Below are 22,581 nucleotides of genomic sequence, written 5' to 3'. Positions count from 1 at the left end.
AATAGCCAATCCAAGGGAGTAGCTGGGCTCACTTTTGGTAATTTAGTTGGGGTTGGTCTTGTTAGGGAGACCGCAGAGGTTGTGCTAGTCTCTGAAGGTGCCATTGATTGGCCACCTTGGTTGCTTGTCCCCTTAATATGGATAAGTACAAGCAACTTCCCCTAATCAATGGTGTTGTGGTTCAGGCCTACTGGGACACAGGTGCCAGTGTTACCATGGTGATATAGAAACTGGTACACCCTGAACAACACCTACTTGGTCACCAGTACCAAGTGACAGACGCTCATAACAACACTCTTAGCCACCCCATGGCTGTTGTGAATCTCAACTGGGGGGGGGGGTTACTGGTCGAATGAAAGTTGTGGTTGCTTCATATTTACCTGTAGACTGTCTACTAGGATGATTTAGAGACATCAGCTTGGGCAGAAGTGGAGTTGGAGGCTCATGCAGCAATGCTGGGCATTCCTGGGCATATTTTTGCTTTGACAAGGGCTCAGGCCAAAAAGCAAAAAGGACAGGGTGACTTGGATCCTCGAACAATGGACCAAGTGCTCCCTAAAGCTAGGGGTACCAAGGATAAATCCCTACCCACTATCCCTCCCTCTACAGATGATTCAACTTCTGAAGAAGAGGAATTTCCAACCTGTGCAGAACCTTCACCAGAGGAGCTGGCAGCAGACACTGCTGAGCTTTTGGGTGTAGGGGGGCCTGCCAGGGAGGAGCTGAGTGTGGCACAGCAATCTTGTCCCACATTAGAGGGTCTCAGACAGCAAGCTGTCAAGCAGCAAAATGGGGATGTCAGTGACTCACATAGAGTTTACTGGGAGGACAACCTCTTGTACACAGAGGCAAGGGATCCAAAACCTGGAGCAGCCAGGAGATTGGTCATTCCCCTGCAGTACAGAGAGTTCCTCCTAACTCTGGCACATGACATTCCTTTGGCTGGACATTTGGGTCAGATTAAAACATGGGAAAGGCTTGTCTACCTGTTTCACTGGCCTAGGATGTCAGAGGACACAAAAGATTTTTGTAAGTCTTGCGTGACCTGCCAAGCCAGTGGCAAGATTGGTGGCACTCCAAAGGCTCCCCTTATTCCACTACCTGTGGTTGGGGTTCCCTTTGAAAGGGTAGGGGTTGACATAGTTGGCTCCCTTGACCCTCCTACCGCTTCAGGCAATAGGTTTATCTTGGTGGTAGTGGACCATGCCACAAAATATCCTGAAGCTATTCCTCTAAGGACCACTACATCACCTGCAGTGGCAAAAGCCCTCCTGGGAATCTTTTCCAGGGTGGGTGTTCCAAAAGGGGATGTATCAGACAGGGGTAGCAACTTTATGTCTGCATACTTGAAGGCTATGTGGAAGGAATGTGGTGTAACATACAAATTCACCACACCTTATCATCCACAAAAAAATGGACTGGTAGAGAGGTTTAATAAAACTCTCAAAGGAATGATAATGGGACTCCCTGAAAAACTCAGGAGGAGATGGGATGTCCTGTTACCTTGCCTCCTTTTTGCTTACAGGGAGGTACCCGAGAAAGGAGTGGGCTTCAGCCCCTTTGAACTCCTATTTGGGCACCCTGTAAGAGGTCCTCTAACACTTGTGAAGGAGGGTTGGGAACAACCTTTTAAAGCTCCTAAGCAAGATATAGTGGACTATGTACTTGGCCTAAGATTCAGAATGGCAGAGTACATGAAAAAGGCCAGTAAAAACCTTCAGGCCAGCCAAGAGCTCCAAAAGCAATGGCATGACCAAAGGCTGTTCTGATTCAGTACCAACCAGGACAGAAGGTGTGGGTATTGGAGCCTGTGGCCCTAAGAGCACTCCAAGACAAATGGAGTGGACCCCATCTCATTGTTGAAAAGAAGGGCGAGGTCACCTACTTGGTTGACCTAGGCACTGCCAGGAGTCCCCTTATGGTGATTCATGTCAACTGCCTAAAACCCTACTATGACAGGGCTGATCTCACCCTGCTCATGGCAACAGATGAAGGACAGGAAGAAGAGAGTGACCCTCTCCCTGATCTCTTCTCTTCCACTGAAAATGATGCTTTAGTGGAAGGTGTAGTTTTGGCAGACTGTCTTACTGCTGAGCAGAAAGACAACTGCATAAACCTCCTAAATCAGTTTTCTGAACTCTTTTCAACTGTGCCAGGCACCACATCTTGGTGTGAACACACAATTGATACTGGAGACAGCCTGCCTGTCAAAAGTAAAATCTATAGGCAGCCTGACCATGTCAGGGACTGCATAAAGCAAGAAGTTCAGAAAATGCTTGAACTAGGAGTGGTTGAACATTCTGAAAGCCCATGGGCCTCTCCTGTGGTGCTTGTACCAAAGCCTCACTCAAAAGATGGAAAAAGGGAGATGAGGTTTTGTGTAGATTACAGAGGTCTCAACCAGGTAACAAAAACTGATGCTCACCCTATACCCAGGGCAGATGAGCTCATAGATACACTGGCATCTGCCAAGTATCTAAGCACCTTTGATTTGACTTCAGGGTATTAGCAGATCAAATTATCAGAGGATGCAAAGCAAAAACTGCATTTTCGACTATTGGAGGGCACTACCAATTCACAGTAATGCCCTTTGGTTTGAAAAATGCACCTGACACTTTTCAGAGGTTGGTGAATACAGTCCTGCAAGGGTTGGAGGCTTTTAGTGCAGCATACCTGGACGATATAGCTGTCTTTAGCTCCACCTGGGATGATCACCTGGTCCACCTGTGGAAAGTTTTGAAGGCCCTGCAAAAGGCAGGCCTCACTATCAATGCTTCAAAGTGCCAGATAGGGCAGGGGGAAGTGGTTTATCTGGGACACCTGGTAGGTGGAGAACAGATTGCACCACTTCAGGGGAAAATCCAAACAATCATGGATTGGGTTCCCCCTACAACACAGACCCAGGTGAGAGCCTTCCTAGGCCTCACTGGGTATTACAGGAGATTCATTGAAAACTATGGCTCCATTGCAGCCCCACTTAATGATCTCACTTCCAAGAAGATGCCTAAAAAGGTATTGTGGACAGCTAGCTGTCAGAAAGCTTTTGAGGAGCTCAAACAGGCCATGTGCACTGCACCTGTCCTAAAATGCCCATGTTACTCCAAGAAATTCATTGTTCAAACTGATGCATCTGAATTAGGGGTAGGGGCAGTCTTATCACAACTCAATTCTGAGGGCCAAGATCAACCTGTTGCTTTTATCAGCAGGAGGTTGACCCCTAGAGAAAAGCTTTGGTCTGCCATAGAGAGGGAGGCCTTTGCTGTGGTCTGGGCACTGAAGAAGTTGAGGCCATACCTGTTTGGCACTCACTTCATTGTTCAGACAGACCACAAACCTCTACTTTGGCTAAAACAAATGAAAGGTGAAAACCCTAAATTGTTGAGGTGGTCCATATCTCTACAGGGAATGGACTATACAGTGGAACATAGACCTGGGAGTACCAACTCCAATGCAGATGGACTCTCCAGATATTTCCACTTAGACAATAAAGACTCATCAGGTCATGGCTAGTCTTATTGTCCTTCGTTTGGGGGGGGATTATGTAGGAAAGTACCATCTTGCCTGGCATGTTACCCCCATATTTCACTGTATATATGTTGTTTTAGTCTATGTGTCACTGGGACCCTGCCAGGCAGGGCCCCAGTGCTCATAAGTGTGCCCTGTATGTGTTCCCTGTGTGATGACTAACTGTCTCACTGAGGCTCTGCTAACCAGAACCTCAGTGGTTATGCTCTCTATGCTTTCCAAATTGTCACTAACAGGCTAGTGACCAATTTCACCAATTCACATTGGCATACTGGAACACCCTTATAATTCCCTAGTATATGGTAATGAGGTACCCAGGGTATTGGGGTTCCAGGAGATCCCTATGGGCTGCAGCATTTCTTTTGCTACCCATAGGGAGATCTGACTATTCTTTCACAGGCCTGCCAGTGCAGGCTGAGTGAAATAACGTCCACGTTATTTCACAGCTATTTACCACTGCACTTAAGTAACTTGTAAGTCACCTATATGTCTAACCTTCACCTGGTGAAGGTTGGGTGCAAAGTTACTTAGTGTGTGGGCACCCTGCCACTAGCCAAGGTGCCCCCACATCGTTCAGGGCTAATTCCCCGGACTTTGTGAGTGCGGGGACACCATTTCACTTGTGCACTATACATAGGTCACTACCTATGTATAGCGTCACAATGGTAACTCCGAACATGGCCATGTAACATGTCTAAGATCATGGAATTGTCACCCCAATGCCATTCTGGCATTGGGGAGACAATTCCATGATCCCCGGGTCTCTAGCACAGAACCCGGGTTCTGCCAAACTGCCTTTCCGGGGTCTCCACTGCAGCTGCTGCTGCTGCCAACCCCTCGGACAGGTTTCTGCCCTCCTGGGGTCCAGGCAGCCGTGGCCCAGGAAGGCAGAACAAAGGATGTAACACCCTCTCCCTTTGGAAATAGGTGTGAAGGCTGAGGAGGAGTAACCTCCCCCAGCCTCTGGAAATGCTTTGATGGGCACAGATGGTGCCCATCTCTGCATAAGCCAGTCTACACCGGTTTAGGGATCCCCCAGCCCTGCTCTGGCGCAAAACTGGACAAAGGAAAGGGGAGTGACCACTGCCCTGACCTGCACCTCCCAGGGGAGGTGCCCAGAGCTCCTCCAGTGTGCCCCAGACCTCTGACATCTTGGAAACAGAGGTGTTGGTGGCACACTGGACTGCTCTGAGTGGCCAGTGCCATCAGGTGACGTCAGAGACTCCTTCTGATAGGCTCTTACCTTTCTTAATAGCCTATCCTCCTTCCTAGGTAGCCAAACCTCCTTTTCTGGCTATTTAGGGTCTCTGCTTTGGGGAATTCTTCAGATACAGAATGCAAGAGCTCACCAGGGTTCCTCTGCATCTCCCTCTTCACCTTCTGCAAAAGGATCGACCGCTGACTGCTCAGGACGCCTACAAAACCGCAACAAAGTAGCAAAGACGACTACTGCAACATTTCTATCGCTTCATCCTGCCGGCTTTCTCGCCTGTTTCCTGGTGGTGCATGCTCCGGGGGTAGCCTGCCTCCTTCTTGCACCAGAAGCTCTGAAGAAATCTCCCGTGGGTCAACGGACTCTTCCCCCTGCAACCGCAGGCAACAAAAGACTGCATCACCAGTCCTCTGGGTCCCCTCTCAGCACGACTAGCATGGTCCCTGGTACTCAGCAACTCTGTCCCAGTGACTCCCACAGTCCAGTGACTCTTCAGTCCAAGTTTGGTGGAGGTAAGTCCTTGCCTCCCCACGCTAGACTTCATTGCTGGGTACCGCGTGATTTGCAGCTGCTCTGGCTCCTGTGCACTCTTCCAGGATTTCCTTCATGCACAGCCAAGCCTGGGTCCCCGGCACTCTAACCTGCAGAGCACAACCTTCTGAGTTGTCCTCCGGCGTCGTGGGACTCCCTTTTCTGACTTCGGGTGGACTCCGGTTCACTCCTCTTCTAAGTGCCTGTTCTGGTACTTCTGCGGGTGCTGTCTGCTTCTGTGAGGGCTCACTGACTTGCTGGGTACCCCCTCTGTCTCCTCTTCCAAGTGGCGACATCCTGGTCCCTCCTGGGCCACAGCAGCATCCAAAAACCCTAACAGCGACCCTTGCAGCTAGCAAGGCTTGTTTGCGGTCTTTCTGCGTGGGAATACCTCTGAATGCTTCTTCATGACATGGGACATCAATCCTCCAAAGGGGAAGTTCCTAGTCCTCTTCGTTCTTGCAAAACACCAAGCTTCTTCCATCCAGTGACAGCTTCCTTGCACCCTCAGCTGGCATTTCATGGGCTTCTGCCCACTCTCGACACTGTCGCGACTCTTGGACTTGGTCCCCTTGTCTTACAGGTACTCAGGTCCGGAAATCCACTGTTGTTGCTTTGCTGGTGTTGGTTTTCCTTGCAGAATACCCCTATCACGACTTCTGTGCTCTCTGGGGGTTGTAGGTGTACTTTACACCTACCTTACAGGGTCTTGGGATGTGCTATTTTTCTAACCCTCACTGTTTTCTTACAGTCCCAGCGACCCTCTACAAGCTCACATAGGTTTGGGATCCATTCGTGGTTCGCATTCCACTTTTGGAGTATATGGTTGTGTTGCCCCTATACCTATGTGCTCCTATTGCAATCTATTGTAACTTTACACTGCTTGCATTACTTCCTTTTGCTATTACTGCATATTTTTGGTATTGTGTACATATATCTCGTGTATATTTGGCATCCTCATACTGAGGGTACTCACTGAGATACTTTTGGCATATTGTCATAAAAATAAAGTACCTTTATTTTTAGTATATCTGTGTATTGTGTTTTCTTATGATATTGTGCATATGACACCAGTGGTATAGTAGGAGCTTTGCATGTCTCCTAGTTCAGCCTAAGCTGCTCTGCTATAGCTACCTTCTATCAGCCTAAGCTGCTAGAAACACCTCGTCTACACTAATAAGGGGTAACTGGACCTGGCACAAGGTGTAAGTACCTCTGGTACCTACTACAAGCCAGGCCAGCCTCCTACAGCGGTGCATACCGCCACCGCCGGCGTACATCGCCATTGGCTCCTGGAATCCATAGGGCCCAATGATAACCAATGCGAAGTTGCGTGGCGGTCATTGAATGACCTCATTTCCACTTGTCTCTCCTCACAGGTCAGGCAGCCGCCATTTCAGGGGGGCACAGGCCATGGCACCTAACTGCGTCACAGCAGACACTGGCACATCAACTGACTTTCGTATTCACATGCTGTTTCTGTAAAAGGAAAAATGCATTTTTAATTTCACATATGTGTGAATATGACCCTCTGCTCACCGTTTTCCACCCTAGAGTTCAACCGCTGAGGGTGAATAGGAGATGGAGACCCCTGGTGGACCTGGCGACAATGGAGGACAGACACATTATCCTTACCTACAGACTTGATAGGGCTACAATCCAAGAACTGTGTGCCCAATTGGAGCCAGACCTGATTTCAGCTATCCGCCAGCCCACAGGTATCCCTCTCTAGTGCAGGTCCTGTCAGTGCTCCATTTCTTGGCAAGTGGTTCCTTCCAAGCAACAGTGGCCATGGCATCAGGGATATCTCAGCCAATGTTCTCCAACGTGTTGACCAGAGTGTTGTCTGCCCTGCTGAAACACATGTGCAGCTACATCGTACTCCCCCAGGTGGAGGATTTGGCCACAGTGAAGGGTGACTTTTATGCCCTGGGATGTATCCCCAACATCATTGATGCCATTGATGGTACACATATAACATTTGTCCCCCCCGAAGAAATGAACAAGTGTTCAGGAATAGAAAAAGCTTTCACTCTCTGAATGTGCAGATGGTGTGTTTGGCAGACCAGTACATCTCCCATGTGAATGCCAAATATCCTGGCTCTGTGCATGATGCCTTTATCTTGAGGAATAGTAGCATTACATATGTGATGTCTCAACTCCAGAGGCACCGGGTGTGGCTAATAGGTGAGCCCATGGCCCCCACCCAGTTGATGTAGGTATATGGGTGTGGGGTTGTCCATAAGGGTGAGTGTGTGTCTAACCGGTATCCCTCGATATTTGCAGGTTACTCTGGTTACCCCAACCTCTCATGGCTACTAACCCCAGTGAGGAATGCCAGGACCAGGGCAGAGGAATGTTACAATGAGGCACATGGGCGAACAAGGAGGATAATTGAGAGGACCTTTGGCCTCCTGAAGGCCAGATTCCAGTGCCTCCATCTGACAGGTGAATCCCTGTACTACTCACCCAAGAAGGTATGCCAGATCATTGTTGCATGTTGCATGTTGCACAACCTGGCCTTGAGACTCCAGGTGCCTTTCCTGCAGGAGGATGAGCCTGGAGATGGTCTTATGGCAGAGGGGAGCCTGTGGACAGTGATGAAGAGGAGGCAGAGGAAGAAAATGTGGACAACAGAAGTTCACTCATTCAACAGTACTTCCAGTGACACACAGGTAAGACATTGTAACTTCACTTTCCATTACAGTTTTGTGTTAGACATTGGACATGGCAGCCTGATTCCCCTATGTCTATGGCCACTTACTGTACCCTTTGACATTTCTATTTTCAGATATCTGTGCCCTACTCTGCCTCCTGGTGTGTTTACTGCTGCCCACTACAGGTCATACCTATGTATATATAACTGTACATTTGAATTGCTATGTTTACAGCTTGTTAAACTAATACATACATCGATCATTTGACAGACTCCATTCTTGTATTTGTTCCAAGGGTGTTTATTTAAGTGCTAATAAGTAGATGGGGATGTGCAATGGGCTGGGGTGATGGTGGAGGAATGTCCAGGATAGAGTCCAGTCTATTTGTATCACAGGTGCATTGTCCAAGGGGGCATAGGAAGGGGAGCAATGGCAGTACAAGGTGGACAGAGTGACAGAGTGGGACACAAGGGTGACATTCAGGAGAGTCTTATTTCTTCTGTTAGTGGGGTGGATCTCCTTCTTCAGGGGGTGGGGTGCTGATGGGCAGTTAGTCCTGTGGCGGGTCCTCCTGTCCACTAGAGGAGGGGGAGGGCTGTTCTTCAGTGTGGCTAGTGTCAGGGGCCCGTTGGTGTGCCACTGCCTCCCTCATGTTGTTGGCCATGTCAGCCAGCCCCCCTGCAATGGTGACCAGGATGATGTGGATGTGTTTGAGGTCCTCCCTGATCCCCAGGTACTGTCCCTACTGCAGCTGCTGGGTCTCCTGCAACTTGTACAGTATCTGGTCCAAGGTCTCCTGAGAATGGTGGTATGCTCCCAGGATCCCTGCAAGTGCCTCTTGGAGAGTGGCTTCCCTGGGCCTGTCCTCTTCCTGTCGCACAGCAGTCCTCCCAGCTTCCCTGTTGTCCTGTGCCTCTGTCCCCTGAACCATAAGCCCACTGACCCCAGGTCTCTGATTGTCTTGGGTTTGTGGAGTTGCCTGGGGTCCCTGTAGTGGTGGGTTGGGATTGCTGATTGACGTGTCCTGCGGACAGATGGATGGGCCAGCTGGGTTGGTGCTGTGTTGGTGTTTCCTGAGGGGGGAGGCTCTGTGGTGGGTTGGGACTGTGGCATGGTAACCGACTGTCCAGAGGTCCCTGATGGGCCAGGTTGGTAATCGTGATCCAGGCGTGCAGAGCTGCTGTCATCACTGTGGGCCTCTTCTGTGGGGGGACTAGATGTTGGTGGCACCTTCTCTCCGGTGACGGTGAGTGGGGGTCCTGTGGGGATGTAAATGCAGTGTTATTGTATCTGTGTGTGCCATCTTGTGCATGGATATGTTTCCCTCTATGGTTGTTATTAGCAAGGCACCTTTGGGTTGTGTGGGTTGTGATTGGTTTGGCTAAGTGATTGTCACTAGTGTGCATCCTGTTGTGATGGGTGTCCATGCAGGTCTGTGATGGGTGTCCATGGATTGGTTTTGTATGCAGGGCTTGGTATTGGGATGGGTGGGTTGTGATAGTGAGGCATATGTGAGGTGGTGGAGTGATGGGGGTTAGGGTAGGGGTAGGAGTTTGTGATGGCATACAGGTAGGGTGAGGGATATAGTAGTAAAGATTTGACTTACTCGAATCCAGTCCTCCTGCTACTCTGGCAAGGCCCTCAGGATACATGATCGCCAAGACTTGCTCCTCCCATGTTGTTAGTTGTGGGGGAGGAGATGGGGGTCCACCGCCAGTCCTCTGTACGGCTAGCTGGTGTCTTGCTCCCACAGAACGCGCCTTCCCCCCGTAGGTCATTCCACCTCTTCTTGATGTCATCCCTTGTTCTTGGGGGGGGGGGGCTGTCCCACGGCGTTGACCCTGTCCACGACTCTCCGCCATAGCTCCATCTTCCTTGCAATGGACGTATGCTGCACCTTTGATCTGAATAGCTGTGGCTCTACCCGGATGATTTCCTCCACCATGACCCTTAGCTCCTCTGAGAACCCAGGGTGTCTTTGTGGTGCCATGGGTGTAGTGTAAGTGCTATGTGTGAGGGTGTGTGGAGTGATGTATTGGGGTGTGTGCTGTGAGGTGCATGGATGGTGTATGGGTGATGGTGTTATGTGGCTCAGATTTAGTGGGTGCTCCTGGCTTGTCTCTCTCTCAGTTGGCAATATTTTTTTTCATTGTAAGGGGTTTTGGGTATTGTGGGTGCGTGTTTTTATATTTGATTGGGTGTGTGGGTGTAGTGTGTGTATGTGTGTCAGGTGTGTATAGTATGAATTGTCCAATGTGGTGTAGTTTTGTTAGTGTTTGTGTATTTTCAGCGCAGCGGTGTGTACCGCCAACAGTTTACCGTGATTGAATGACCTCCGCGGTGATTCGTGGGTCATGATGCTGTGGGCGTATTTCTGTTGGCGTAACGGTGTGGGTTTTGCTACCGCCAGTTTATCATTGACCTTTGGGCTGGCGGACTTGTGTGGGTGTCTGTATAGTGGCGTATTTCTCTGTGTGGGTCATAATACCTGTAACAGTATACCGCAGCAGTCACCGTATGATGACGGCCACCAGCACAGCGGTCGGCGGCATTTAACGCTAGGGTTGTAATGAGGGCCTGAGTGTTGTAATTGGCTGATTGCAACTTAACTAGAAAGTTGTCACTGCTGTTTTATTTCACAGGACAGAGTCCCTGGGGGTGAAAATCCAAATTGAAAGTGGCATATGGGGTCAGGGTGAAGGTACCCCAGCAGTGTGATATAGGTGTGTTTTAGGGACAAATTATATTTCTAATAATTTTCAGTCACGGCGCACGTTATTTGCAAAGGCTGTGCATGGCAGGGGTTGGAATAACGTATAATAATTAAAATGACTTTACGCTAAAAAAACACAGACATTCACTGAAAAAGCCAAAGGTTACAGGGAGGTTAAAGTAAGGTTCAGAATTTACTCACACCATAGAAATTCAGCAGTTATAGTTAGAGTTATTTCAAGTAACTATAACTCGCTCTTCAAGGTAACTATAACTCGGGCCTTTTCTATGAACAGCTAATTACTCCACATCATATGTCATTGATGAGATGTTGTGTGGCATCTTTGATATCACTGCAATGTTTGTAATAACATTATTGATAAGAAAACTGTGCATGACAAGGGTTCAAGTTATAGTTCCCTGAAGGCACAAGTTTTGGTTGAAAGAACTCTAACTATAACTGCTAAATTTCCACGGTTTTGTATGAGTAAATTCCGACTATAACGTCCCTGTAACCTTTATACATTTATATATAATAACCTACTGGTGATAGCCAGTAGGTAGTTTTAGTTATATATATACACTACCGGCAGTCACCAGTAGGTAGTTATAGTTAGGACCTGGTTTCCACAGAGAGAGCATTTATTTACTTGCCTATATGTTTGGCACACTTTGACAAATCTTCATGAAATTTTACTAAAAAAGTGTCAACTTGGATCTTGTTGTACATGGAAGGTTTTGAGATGATCTGTCAAGTGGCCCGAGAAAAACCAGTAGGGAGGGGTCAAAGAATTGTGTTTCCAATGTTAACTCCCTTACACTATTTAGACATGCCTGCAGCCAGAACTGCTGTACGCAATTACATCAAATTTGGCAGAAAGGTAGCTTTTGTTCCACAAATCACCCTTGTCTTATTTGGTATAAATTTGTTCAGTAGTTTAAGAGAAATTAAAGGAAATACAAATTTGTATATATATATATATATATATATATATATGTACACATATATATATATATGGTTGCAATGACATCGCAAAAACTCATGATCTTGTGCAGAGATTTTATTGGCTGTCAACACTTCAACAAGGAAGTGTTGGCAGCCATTTTGGGACCTGGCTTCAGCTGAGTCCCCCAAAAAATGACAAGAAAAGAAAAGGGGGCAGATTAATGTTACCCGAACCCGAGCCTAGATCCAGGGGTCACCTGGTACCCCACCAGGGCTAAAAAGCATTTTGTTAACATTTACAGTAACATTTGTGAATATTCATGAATTGGACTGTGAATTTCTTAAAAAAGCAAGTGCAGTCTCCCGTGCTTGGTTTTAATTTTGTCCCCGGGTCGGCCAGGTCCCGGGGACATGTGGGCTTCTAAAAATTTAGGAAGGGTCACACAGGGCATCATTACAAGGGCTTTCAAAAGCCCTGTGGACACCTACTCCCTAGGACGCCATGCCAAAAAATGGTGTGAGGTGCCGTGCAGAACCCCCGCAGGTCCCGGGACCGCCATCTCACCGGGGCTACAAAGTAAAATGTTTATTGGGGTCCCGTGGACCCCCAGGGGCCCCAGAGACCACTACCTCCCTGGGGCTTTATCTGCTAAATATGCAGAGGGCCACGTGGCTCCCTTGATCTCCGGGGACCACCACCTCCACAGGACTACAACTTTTAAAACTACCAGAGGGGCCACATGGACCCCCTGCACCCCAGTGACTACAACCTTCTCAGGGCTAAAATAACATTAAACTAGGGGGTCCATGTGATCCCCTCGCACCAGGCAACACCACCTCCCCAGGCCCAAATACAAAGAAGGAGGGTGGCTATGTGCCCCCCCCCTCTTGGAGCCATACATGGTCCTGGGAACTGCCACTCCCCACGATCCTGCTACCTCCCAAGGTGCCCACCGTAGGGAGGTCGCTGTTTGCGTTTGCTTGGTAGAGGGCTGACAGCTCCTGCCAAGCAAAAGTAAACACTATGCTTTCAGCAAGCAGGTGCTTTAAAAATGCTCCCGCTTTCTCAAAGCAGAGTTTTCATCTCTTTCCCTGCAAACTACCAAGCAGGCAGGGAAAGAGATGAAAACATTGCTCCCTCACTCAGAAAGCTGCTATTTGCAGCAGCTCCCTGCATGCAGGAGCACTGCCAGCTCCTGCAGGAGATGGGACCTGACTGGGACTGTGGAGGCATTCAGGCTCTCCCTGCCAGCCCTACAAGCAGTCTGTTCTCTAAAGTACAAAACATCCAAGTGTGTTTTCTCGAATGTTCCATCTTGAATAGCTACCCGATGAAGAAGCTCGAGGAGCAATCACATTGACTAAGTTATAGACACACAAGGTCACTTAAGACATTTCCTTGACATCCTTTATGCTGCTGTAGTGTAGGAGGTGCACTTACTAATTAGCCAGTAGAAAGTATTCCAGTTTGGTAGACATTTTGCACAAAATGGTGGCTCGTCTTGGAGAAACATGCATTGCAAGGTCCATTCTTTGCTCATTTTACAGAAATTAAACCTCAACATGAAGCACTTACAGATTTAAACAAAGCAGTTGCTCAAGTTGACACGCCACTTCTGTAAAGTACTAATTATCCAAATTTCTTGCACATTGTGAAGACAATGCAAGTGTTTTTTCTTTGCATTTCGACCTTGAAAAGTTATCTGTAAACCTTGATGAAGGTGTTTGCATTGCTGCTTTTTTTAGCGCACTATCTCATGTAATGACTGTGACGAGTGGGTTATTTCTTGTCAACTGATGCTAAGACCCAACCGCCTCTGCAAACAGCCGAAGGCTGTGTGCGATGCAGGGTTGGGTGGTTATAGAGTGTTGGCCACAGGGCCTGGCTACAGGCCGGGCCCTGCCTCCAACCCTCACCATGTACAGCCAAAGGCCGTATGTGGTGTGGGATTGGTAGTTATAGATGGTTGGTCGCAAGGCCTGCCCACAGACCAGGCCTTGCGACCAACCCCTCCATGCATGGCTGAAGGTTCATATGTGGTGCAAGTTTGGGCGGTTACAGGGTGTTGGGTGCAGGACCTGGCCGCAGGCCACGCCGGTGGTTGGATTAACATATAGGCCCTCATAACAACTTTGGCGGTAACTGCAGCCTACCGCCAGGGAGGTGGCTGCCAACATACCATCACTGTGGCTACCAGCCGCCCACCTGCATTATGACCATAGACGGAATTCCACCAGAAGGCTGGCGGAATACCGTCGACGGTCATGGTGGCGGACAGCGGTAAGGTGGAGCTGCTGTCAGCAGCAGCGCCACGCCAGCAAAACACCGCCAACCGTATCATGAGCAATGAGCTAGCCTGGCGGTGTTTTGCTGGTGGACGCTGCTGCTGACAGCAGCGCCGCGTCCCGTCTACTGCTGGAGGACCCCCTGCAAGCAAGTAAGTCAGGCTCTCGGACAGGAGAGGGGGGTGTTGTTTGCGTATGTGATGGTGTTGTTTGTGTGTGGGGGGGTGTCTGTTTTTGTATTCCTGCATGCGTGTGTGTGTCGCGTTGAATTTGTGCGTGAATGACTAAATGTGAGTGTATGTTGTGTGTTGTGAATGCGTGTGTGCGTCAATGTATGTTGGTGTGTGTTGCATTGTGTGCGTATGTATGTGTGCATACGTGGTGGATGTGGGTATGCATGTGTGTATGAGTGTGTATGTGTGCACGTGTGGGTGTGCCAATGTGTGGGGGCAGGAGAGGGAGGGGGGAGGTGGGGGAGGACTATGGAGAAGGGGCAGGGGAGACCCCTATCAGTGGAATTCCTGGCACTGATAGTGCCTACTACCACAAAAACAATGGCGCTATGCAGAGTCATAATCCCGATGGTGGGATTGTGACGGCCGCCTGACACCTTGTTTAACATCATTAATAATATGAATGCAACATTTGCAGTAAAATTATTGATGAGATTACTGTGCATGGCAGAGACATGAGTTTTAGTTACCTTAAGGCTCAGAACACTCAGCGTAGAGAAGAGGGGCAGTGGCCGGCCCATAGAATATGGTGGACAAAGTAAGAGGGAGCAGGAGAATGCACACAGACCTTGGAGGACAGGGGGAAGGAGGACGGCAAGCTAAGCACAGAATAGAAACAGGAGGGCAATGACAGGTCATAGAATCAGGCAACAGAAGGCAGGAGGAGTGGGCAGGCATATCAAGTTAAATGGAAGGCAATGGCAGCACATCGGATCACACAGGGCAGTGGGAGGGGACTGGTGCATTGACTCGGAAAACAGATGGTATCGAGCAGATGGATGAAGCAGCAAGCTAACTGCTCAGAGCAGACTGGAAAGGCAGTGGCAGAACAATAGCCACACCCGGCTGTAATGAGGAAGCAGGGGCATGGACTAGGACAATGGATGGCAAGGAGGAGGGGTACAGGAGCAGGACGCTTGGGTGGGTACAACACAATGCCAGGCCCTGTCTCCAATCCCTCCCCACCACCGTGCTCTGCGATCATGTTGTGATCATTGCTTCATGCTGTAGCCATCTTTTCATAATTATGTTAAATATTTACTAGTAATGATGAATGGAGATGAAGCCTGATGAGTGAACATTAATATGTTTGCAGTTTCTACCAATTATTTACATATTGTTTTCTGTTGAGCAAACTCCACTTGTCCCTGTTTCAGAACACTATATTATGCATTATAACACAAGAGTATATACAAATCTACGAAAGCAGTTTGATGGATAACGTTAGAAATGGGGTCTTTGGCTGGCAGACAGGTTACTAAGCAAGGACTCTCACTCTAGTCAGGGTACGTCACACACATTCCACATTATCCTGAGCCCACCCGCTGGTAGCTTGGCACTGAGCAGTCAGGCTTAACTTAGAAGTCAATGTGTAAACTATTTATGTAATGAATCATGCAATAACACAGTATAACACCACATAGTGTTTAGAAAAATATATAATATTGATCTGGTTAAATACAAGTCAATACGATTAAGATTTGATAAGTGAACTTTGAGTTATCACTGTAGGAAATGATAAATGAAGTCTTCAGTCTTTAAAAAGCATCAATTGTCTCTTGCAAGCACAAAGTACCTGGTTTGCGTTCAAATTCTCCGTAAGGGGATGCAGAGGAGGTGATGGGTTGAAAACGTGAAGGTGTGCATTGATTTTTCCAGCACACACAGAAGATGCGTTGTTGAATTTTCACGCATGGAGGGCTTTGCGTCGATTTCTGGCATGCTGACCTGGATCATCTTCCAGTTGTGGGGTTTTAGGACGTCCCGGGGACAATGTGCTGAAATCCTGGTCGTGCAGGACGAAGTCACAGGAGCTGCTCTGATCCGGTGGGCGATGCATGGAACTTTCTGCTGCACGGCTGGTGCTTGCGTCCACTCCTCTCAGGGAGTGGGGCTGCCTCGTTACGGCTCAGCTTTGCGTTGATTCTAAGGGCCGTGCGTCGAAGTTCTGATCACAACACTGGCACTGCGTCGATCTCCATTTTGGAGAGCAGGGCTGCGTCATTCCGGTTCGGCGTGCAGTGATTTTTTCACTGCAATGCAGGCGGTGCGTCGTTTTTTGCAGGCTGTGCATCTAATTTTTGCGACACAATGACTTTTTTTGCAGGATGAAGTCTTTTTGGGCCTGAGACTTCAAGGAACAGGAGGCAATCTCTATCCAAGCCCCTGGAGAGCAATTCTCAGCAGAGCCAGAGGGCAGCAAGGCAGCAGGGCAACAGCAGGGCAGCAGTCCTTTGCAGGAGAGCAGTCAGGTGAGTCCTTTGAGCAGCTAGGCAGTTCCTCTTAGCAGGTTGCAGATTCTGGTTCAGGGATTCTTCTCCAGTGGTATCTTGTCCAGAAGTGTCTGAGTTGGTAGGGTCAGAGACCCTGCTTACATACCCAAATGTGCCTTTAAAGTGGGGAGACTTCAGAGAGTGGCTTAGAAGTGCACAAGGTCCCCTTTCAGTTCCTCCTGTCTGCCAAGGTCCCAGTAGGGGGTGTGGCAGTCCTTTGTGTGAGGGAAGGCTACTGTCCTTTGACATGTAAGCGTCAGGCCCTCCACCCTCCCAGCCCAGGAAGACCCATTCAATATGCAGATATGTGTGAGTGTGACTGAGAATCCTGTGTTTGGGGTTGTCTGAGTAAATGCACAAGGGAGCTGTCAACTAAACCTAGCCAGATGTGGATTGTAAGGCACAGAAGGATTTAAGTGCAGAGAAATGCTCACTTTCTAAAAGTGGCATTTCTAAAATAATAATATTAAATCCAACTTCAACAGTCAGCAGGCTTTTGTATAACCATTCTGGCCATAATAAATATGACCTGGTTACTCAATTCAGACCAGAATCTACCACTCAAACAGTATATGAGGGTAGCCCTAATGTTAGCCTATGAAAGGAGCAGGCCTCACAGCAGTGTAAAAATGAATTTAGGAGTTGTACAGTACCAGGACATATAAACTGCACAGGTACATGTCCTGCCTTTTATCTACATAGCACCCTGCCCTATGAGTTATCTAGGGCCTACCTTAGGGGTGACTTATATGTAGAAAAGGGGAGTTTAAGGCTTGGCAAGTACTTTTAAATGCCAAGTTGCAATGGCAGGCCTGAGGCATGGTTAAGAAGCTACTTATTTGGGTGGCACAATTAGTGCTGCAGGCCCACTAGTAGCAATTAATGTCATCATGTTTAAGGGAGAGAACATATGCACTTTAGCACTGGTTAGCAGTGGCAAAGTGTGCAGGGTCCTAAAATCAGCAAAAACAGTGTCCAAAAAGTGGAGGGAGGCAGGCAGAAAGTTGGGGGATGACCACCCTAAGTCTGGCAGGTCTAACAGATAAACAATAACATATCAAAAATAGTCACATTTGAGTATGGCTTACACACCTCAATCTATCAAAACTGAAACCTGATCAATTTAATTAATTTCAAAGATCATCAGTCTATACAGATTTTTCTTTTACTTATGTGGGTGGCACAATCAGTGCTCCGGGCCCACTAGTAGCATTTAATCACAGGCCCTTGGCACATGTAGTGCACTTTACTGGGGCCATACAAGTAGATTAAAAAAGCAATTGGGTATAAACCAATGTCAACATGTTTTAAGGAGAGAGCATATGCACTTTAGAACTGGTTAGCAGTGGTAAAGTGCACAGAGTCCTAAAACCAGCAAAAACAGTGTCCAAAAAGTGGAGGGAGGCAGGCAAAAAGTTAGAGATGACCACCCTAAGGCTGTCATGTTTAACATGTGCCCCCCCAGCAGAAAGTAGAGAAAGCTACCCAACCTCCTGGGAGCTCTCATCTCTAAGGCAGAAGTATCTGGAGAGACCATCAGTGTTGGTGTGATCAATCCCCGGGTGATGCTCCTCCGTAAAGTTAATCCCCTGTAGAGAAATGGACCACTTCAAGAGTTTAAGATTCTCGCCCCACTTCTGCATGAGCCATCTGAGGGGCCTGTGGTCTGTCTGAACCTGGACGTGAGTCCCAAACAGGTATGGTCTCAGCTTCTTCAGTGCCCAGACCACAGCAAATGCTTCTCTGTCAATAGTACTCCACCTCTGTTCATGTGGTGATAGTCTTCTGCTAATAAAGACTACTGGTTGGTCTAGGCCCTCCTCATTTAGCTGTGCTAGAACTGCCCCTATGCCATGCTCTGAAGCATCTGTCTGCACAATACATTCCTGGGAGTAGTCAGGTGTCTTGAGCTTGGGGGGCGTGCACATGGCTTCCTTAAGGAAGTCAAAGGCTTTCTGACAAGCCTCTGTCCAATTCATCAACCTAGGTTGCTTTTTGGATGTGAGTTCTGTCAAGGGTGACACAATGGTTCCATAGCCCTTGATGAACCTACAGAAATAACCAGTGAGGCCCAAGAAGGCCCTCACCTCGGTTTGGGTTCTAGGTGGTTGCCAGGCCTTGATAGTTTCAATCTTGGCCTGGAGGGGCTGCACCATGCCACCACCTACTAAGTGTCCCAAGTACACCACAGAACCTTGCCCAATCTGGCACTTACTGGCCTTGATGGTCAGGCCTGCCTGTTGCAGAGCATGAAGCACCTCCTTGGGGTAGAGCAGGTGTTCTTCCCAGTTGGAACTATAGACGGCAATGTCATCTAGGTAGGCTACGCAGAAGGCATCCTTGCCAGCAAGGACCCCGTTAACCAACCATTGGAAGGTATCAGGGGCATTCTTCAACCCAAAGGGCATCATCCAGAATTGGTAATTGCCCTCAGGTGTGGAAAATGCAGATCTCTCAGTCAAGGTGATCTGCAATTTCCCTGATGTGAGATCAAAAGTACTGAGGAACTTGACATCACCTAGCATGTCTAAGAGCTCATCAGCTCGGGTGGGGTGAGCGTCAGTCCGTAAGACTGAGTTGAGACCCCGGTAGTCCACGCAGAACCGGAGTTCTGGATTGGCACCAGGTGCAGCAGCCATGGGTATCAGCACCACAGGGCTGGCCCAGGGACTACTGGACTTCTCAATAACCCCTATGGCCAGCATTTTGGCTTCTTCCCCCTTGATGCTGGCCTTCACTTTGTCTAAAAACCTGTACATTTTGTTCTTTACAGGGGGACTGTCTCCTGTGTCAATATCATGGACACACAAGTGGGTGAGTCCAGGAGTGAGTGAAAACAGGGATGAGAACTGCTCCAATAATTCATAGCATTCTCCTCTCTGTTATAGAGTCAGGGAGTCAGAGAGATCAACACCCTCCACTGACCCATCACCTTCTTTGACAGAGAGGAGGTCAGGGACAGGCTCACTCTCCTCGTCCATGCCCTCATCTGTCAGAAGGAGCAAACTGACATTAGACCTCTTCAAAATGAAGCTTCATTCGGTTGTGGTGGGGAACCCTTAGGGGGTTTCTAGGGGTCTTGAGGTCATCTAGGTGAGTGGCCTCCCCCTTTGGCTCCTTCACTTCAAAAAGGCCAGTCCACCAGTCCTAGAGAGCTCTAGGCTCTACTGGCTCCATCACACATACTTTGTCTCTAGGTCAGAATTCAACCAGAGTGGCCTTCTGGTCATACCACTCCTTCATCATCTCTTGACTGGCCTCAAGGTTGCTCTTGGACTTTTTCCAGAAATACTGTGTCTGGTTGAAGAGGGCCAGCATGTAACTGACCACATCCTGGGGAGGTTTCTTGGGAGCTTTCTCCCATCTCTCCTTGACTATGCTTAGTGGTCCTCTGACAGGGTAACCGTAGAGAAGTTCAAAGGGTCTGAACACCACCCCTTTCTGGGGCACCTCTCTATAAGCAAAGAGAAAGCGTGGTAAGAGGACGTCCCACTTATACCTCATGGCCTCAGGTAGGTCAATAATAATGCCTTTAAGGGTTTTGTTGAATCTCTCAACAAGCCCATTGGTTTGAGGACGGTAAGGGGTGGTAAACCAGTAGGTTACCCCACATTAATCCCACATGGACTTCATTTATGCTGACATGAAGTTGGTGCCCCTGTCAGACACAACCTCCTTTGGGAACCCCACACGGGTAAATATCCCCATCAGAGCTCTGGTCACCACCGGTGCAGTCACTGACCTTAAAGGGATTGACTCTGGATAACGGGTGGCATGGTCCACCAAAACCAGGATAAACCTGTTCCTAGGGCGGTTTTGGGGTCCAAGGGACCAATGACGTCAATGCCCACCCTTTCATAGGGGGTGCCAATGATGGGGAGTGGGATCAGGGGGGGGGGGGCTTAAGCATTTTCCCTGTCTTCCCACTAGCCTGGCAGGTTACGCAGGCACTAGAGAAATTATCTGAGGCTACCCGCATTCTAGGCCAATGGAAGTGGATGACAAGCCTGGCAAAGGTCTTGTCTTGCCCCGAATGTCCTGCCAGGGGGATGTTGTGAGCCAGGCCCAGTAGGAAGGTCTGGAAACACTGGGGGACCACCAGCGCATGTGCTGACCCAACAGCCGGTACCTTAGGCTCACTGGAGAGGAGATCATTCTCTCAACATATGTGGTGATCGCCAGAGGCTTCACCTGTTGCTTGGGCTGAGGCCTGTTTCCTCAGACCCTGAAGAGTGGGGCACTCCTTCTGCGCTTTGCAGAATTCCTCCCTGGTTGGCCCGCCCTCCACTTGCCAGCCAGCAAGCTCAGGCAGGTTACCCAGGTCAGAAATATCCTCCCCAGATGGCTCAGTGGCCTCTTCTTCTGGGAACCCATCCACCACCATGGGAATATCTGGGGTTGGTTTCCCGTGCCCCTTGCCCCTCCTCGGTGCAGCTGTCTGGGCCATTGTTCCGGGCTCCAGAAGCCTTTGACTCACTTCCCAGGCAGCCAAGGACCGTGTGGTCATGCAGACCCACTCAGGCAAACCTAACATCTCTAGGTGGGATCTGAGCTCTACCTCCTTCCAGGGAGTGTGCTCAAGATCATTCCCTAACAGACAATCTACAGGCATCGCAGAAATCACAGCTACTTTTATAGTATCAGAGACCCCACCCCACTCAAAGGAAACCAGAGCTACTGGTAAGTTGCTCTTGTGATTTTCAGAGACTATGACCTGGTGGAATGTATTAGGGATGACTTGCTCGGCTGACACCAGCTGACCCCTGACAGTAGTCATACTGGCTCCTGTGTCACGCAGACCCTTCACCCTTTGCCCATCAATGGTGAACCACTGCCTATACTTGGAAGTATACTTGGAAGTATTGGGAGGCATGTGGGTTTTTGGCACCATTTCCTTATCGTCCAGGGACACAAGTGATACCTCTATCGGTTCCCCAAAGCAAACTGGGACCATCTCACCCCCGACCACTACACTAGCCAACCCAGGTGTCTGCCCTCCAGTGGTGGGCTGTGCCCTCTTGGGACACTGGGAGGCACCCTTAGAGTGTCCCATCTTGAAGCACTCTAAGCATTTGGGGAAGAACTTCCTTTTCTGTTTGTCAAAGAATCCTGGCCTCCTCTCAGACTCAGGCTGGGACTAGGTACCACCCACCCTGAGAATTGTTTTGGGGGCCTTTTGAGAACTCCTTGTTGTTAAGTTTTTCTCCCTCCTCTTTCTTCTGTTGGCAACCCTGACCACCTTTGTGGGTACCCCCCCCCCCAGAGACCTTTTTGGACAGTCTGGTGCTAACCCAGAGGTCCGCCTCCTCAGCAAGCGTTCTAGGATCAGTCAGCTTACTGTCAACTAGGTGCTGGCGCAACTCTGTAAAACAAACATTGAACATATGCTCTTTGATGATCAAATTATATAACTCCAAATAGTCATCTACTTTACTGCCCCACACCCATCCATTCAGTGCCTTACAGGAGGAATCAAAAAAGTCTACCCAGTTCTGTGTGGAGAGTTTGATACTGTCTCTGAACCTCTGACAGTACTTTTCAAGTGTCAGACCAAACTTGGCAAGCAAAGCGGCTTTCATAGGTGTGTATCTGTTTTGATCTTTAGGATCCAATGCAAGGAGTGTGTCCCTCCCCACTACTGGTACATACCACCACAAGGCTGCCCCCCATTGCTCTTCAGAGACCCAATGAGCCCTTAGTGCAACTTCATAAGCAGCCAACCACTTGTGAATGTCATCTCCCACCACATAACTTGGCACTACATTTTTGGGTATACGAACCTTCCTTTCCCCAGCAGGTCCTGCATGTATGCTGCCACCATCACTGCTGGACTCAGACTGTCTTGCCTTAGTATCCAGCTCCTTGAGACTCAGTTAATGAGCCAACAAAAGTTTATTTTCAGTCAAGGCTCTCTTAGCTGCAGCTTCAGCTCGCTCAGCTTCAGCTTGTTTGGCTGCTCTCTCAGCCTCTCTCGCTCTGCTTTCCTCTCCTCTGCTTTAAGGTTTAACTTTGCCAGTTGTAGTTGGAATTCTCTCTCCTCCCTCCTTTCCTCTGTGGTCAGGCCATGGCTAGAGACACTGCTCTCTGGTTTACTAGGGGGCACAATTCCAGGGGTAACATCCCCCACTACTGGCAAGAAATCCTCTAAGGGGCCTTCCTCTTGCTCCTCCTCCTCAACATCCTCTTTTGAATGGGCTTCTGCCCA

This window comes from Pleurodeles waltl, chromosome 6 (genome assembly GCF_031143425.1).
Source record: "Pleurodeles waltl isolate 20211129_DDA chromosome 6, aPleWal1.hap1.20221129, whole genome shotgun sequence".
In the NCBI taxonomy this organism is placed as follows: Eukaryota; Metazoa; Chordata; class Amphibia; order Caudata; family Salamandridae; genus Pleurodeles; species Pleurodeles waltl.
This window is presented reverse-complemented; position numbering follows the sequence as displayed.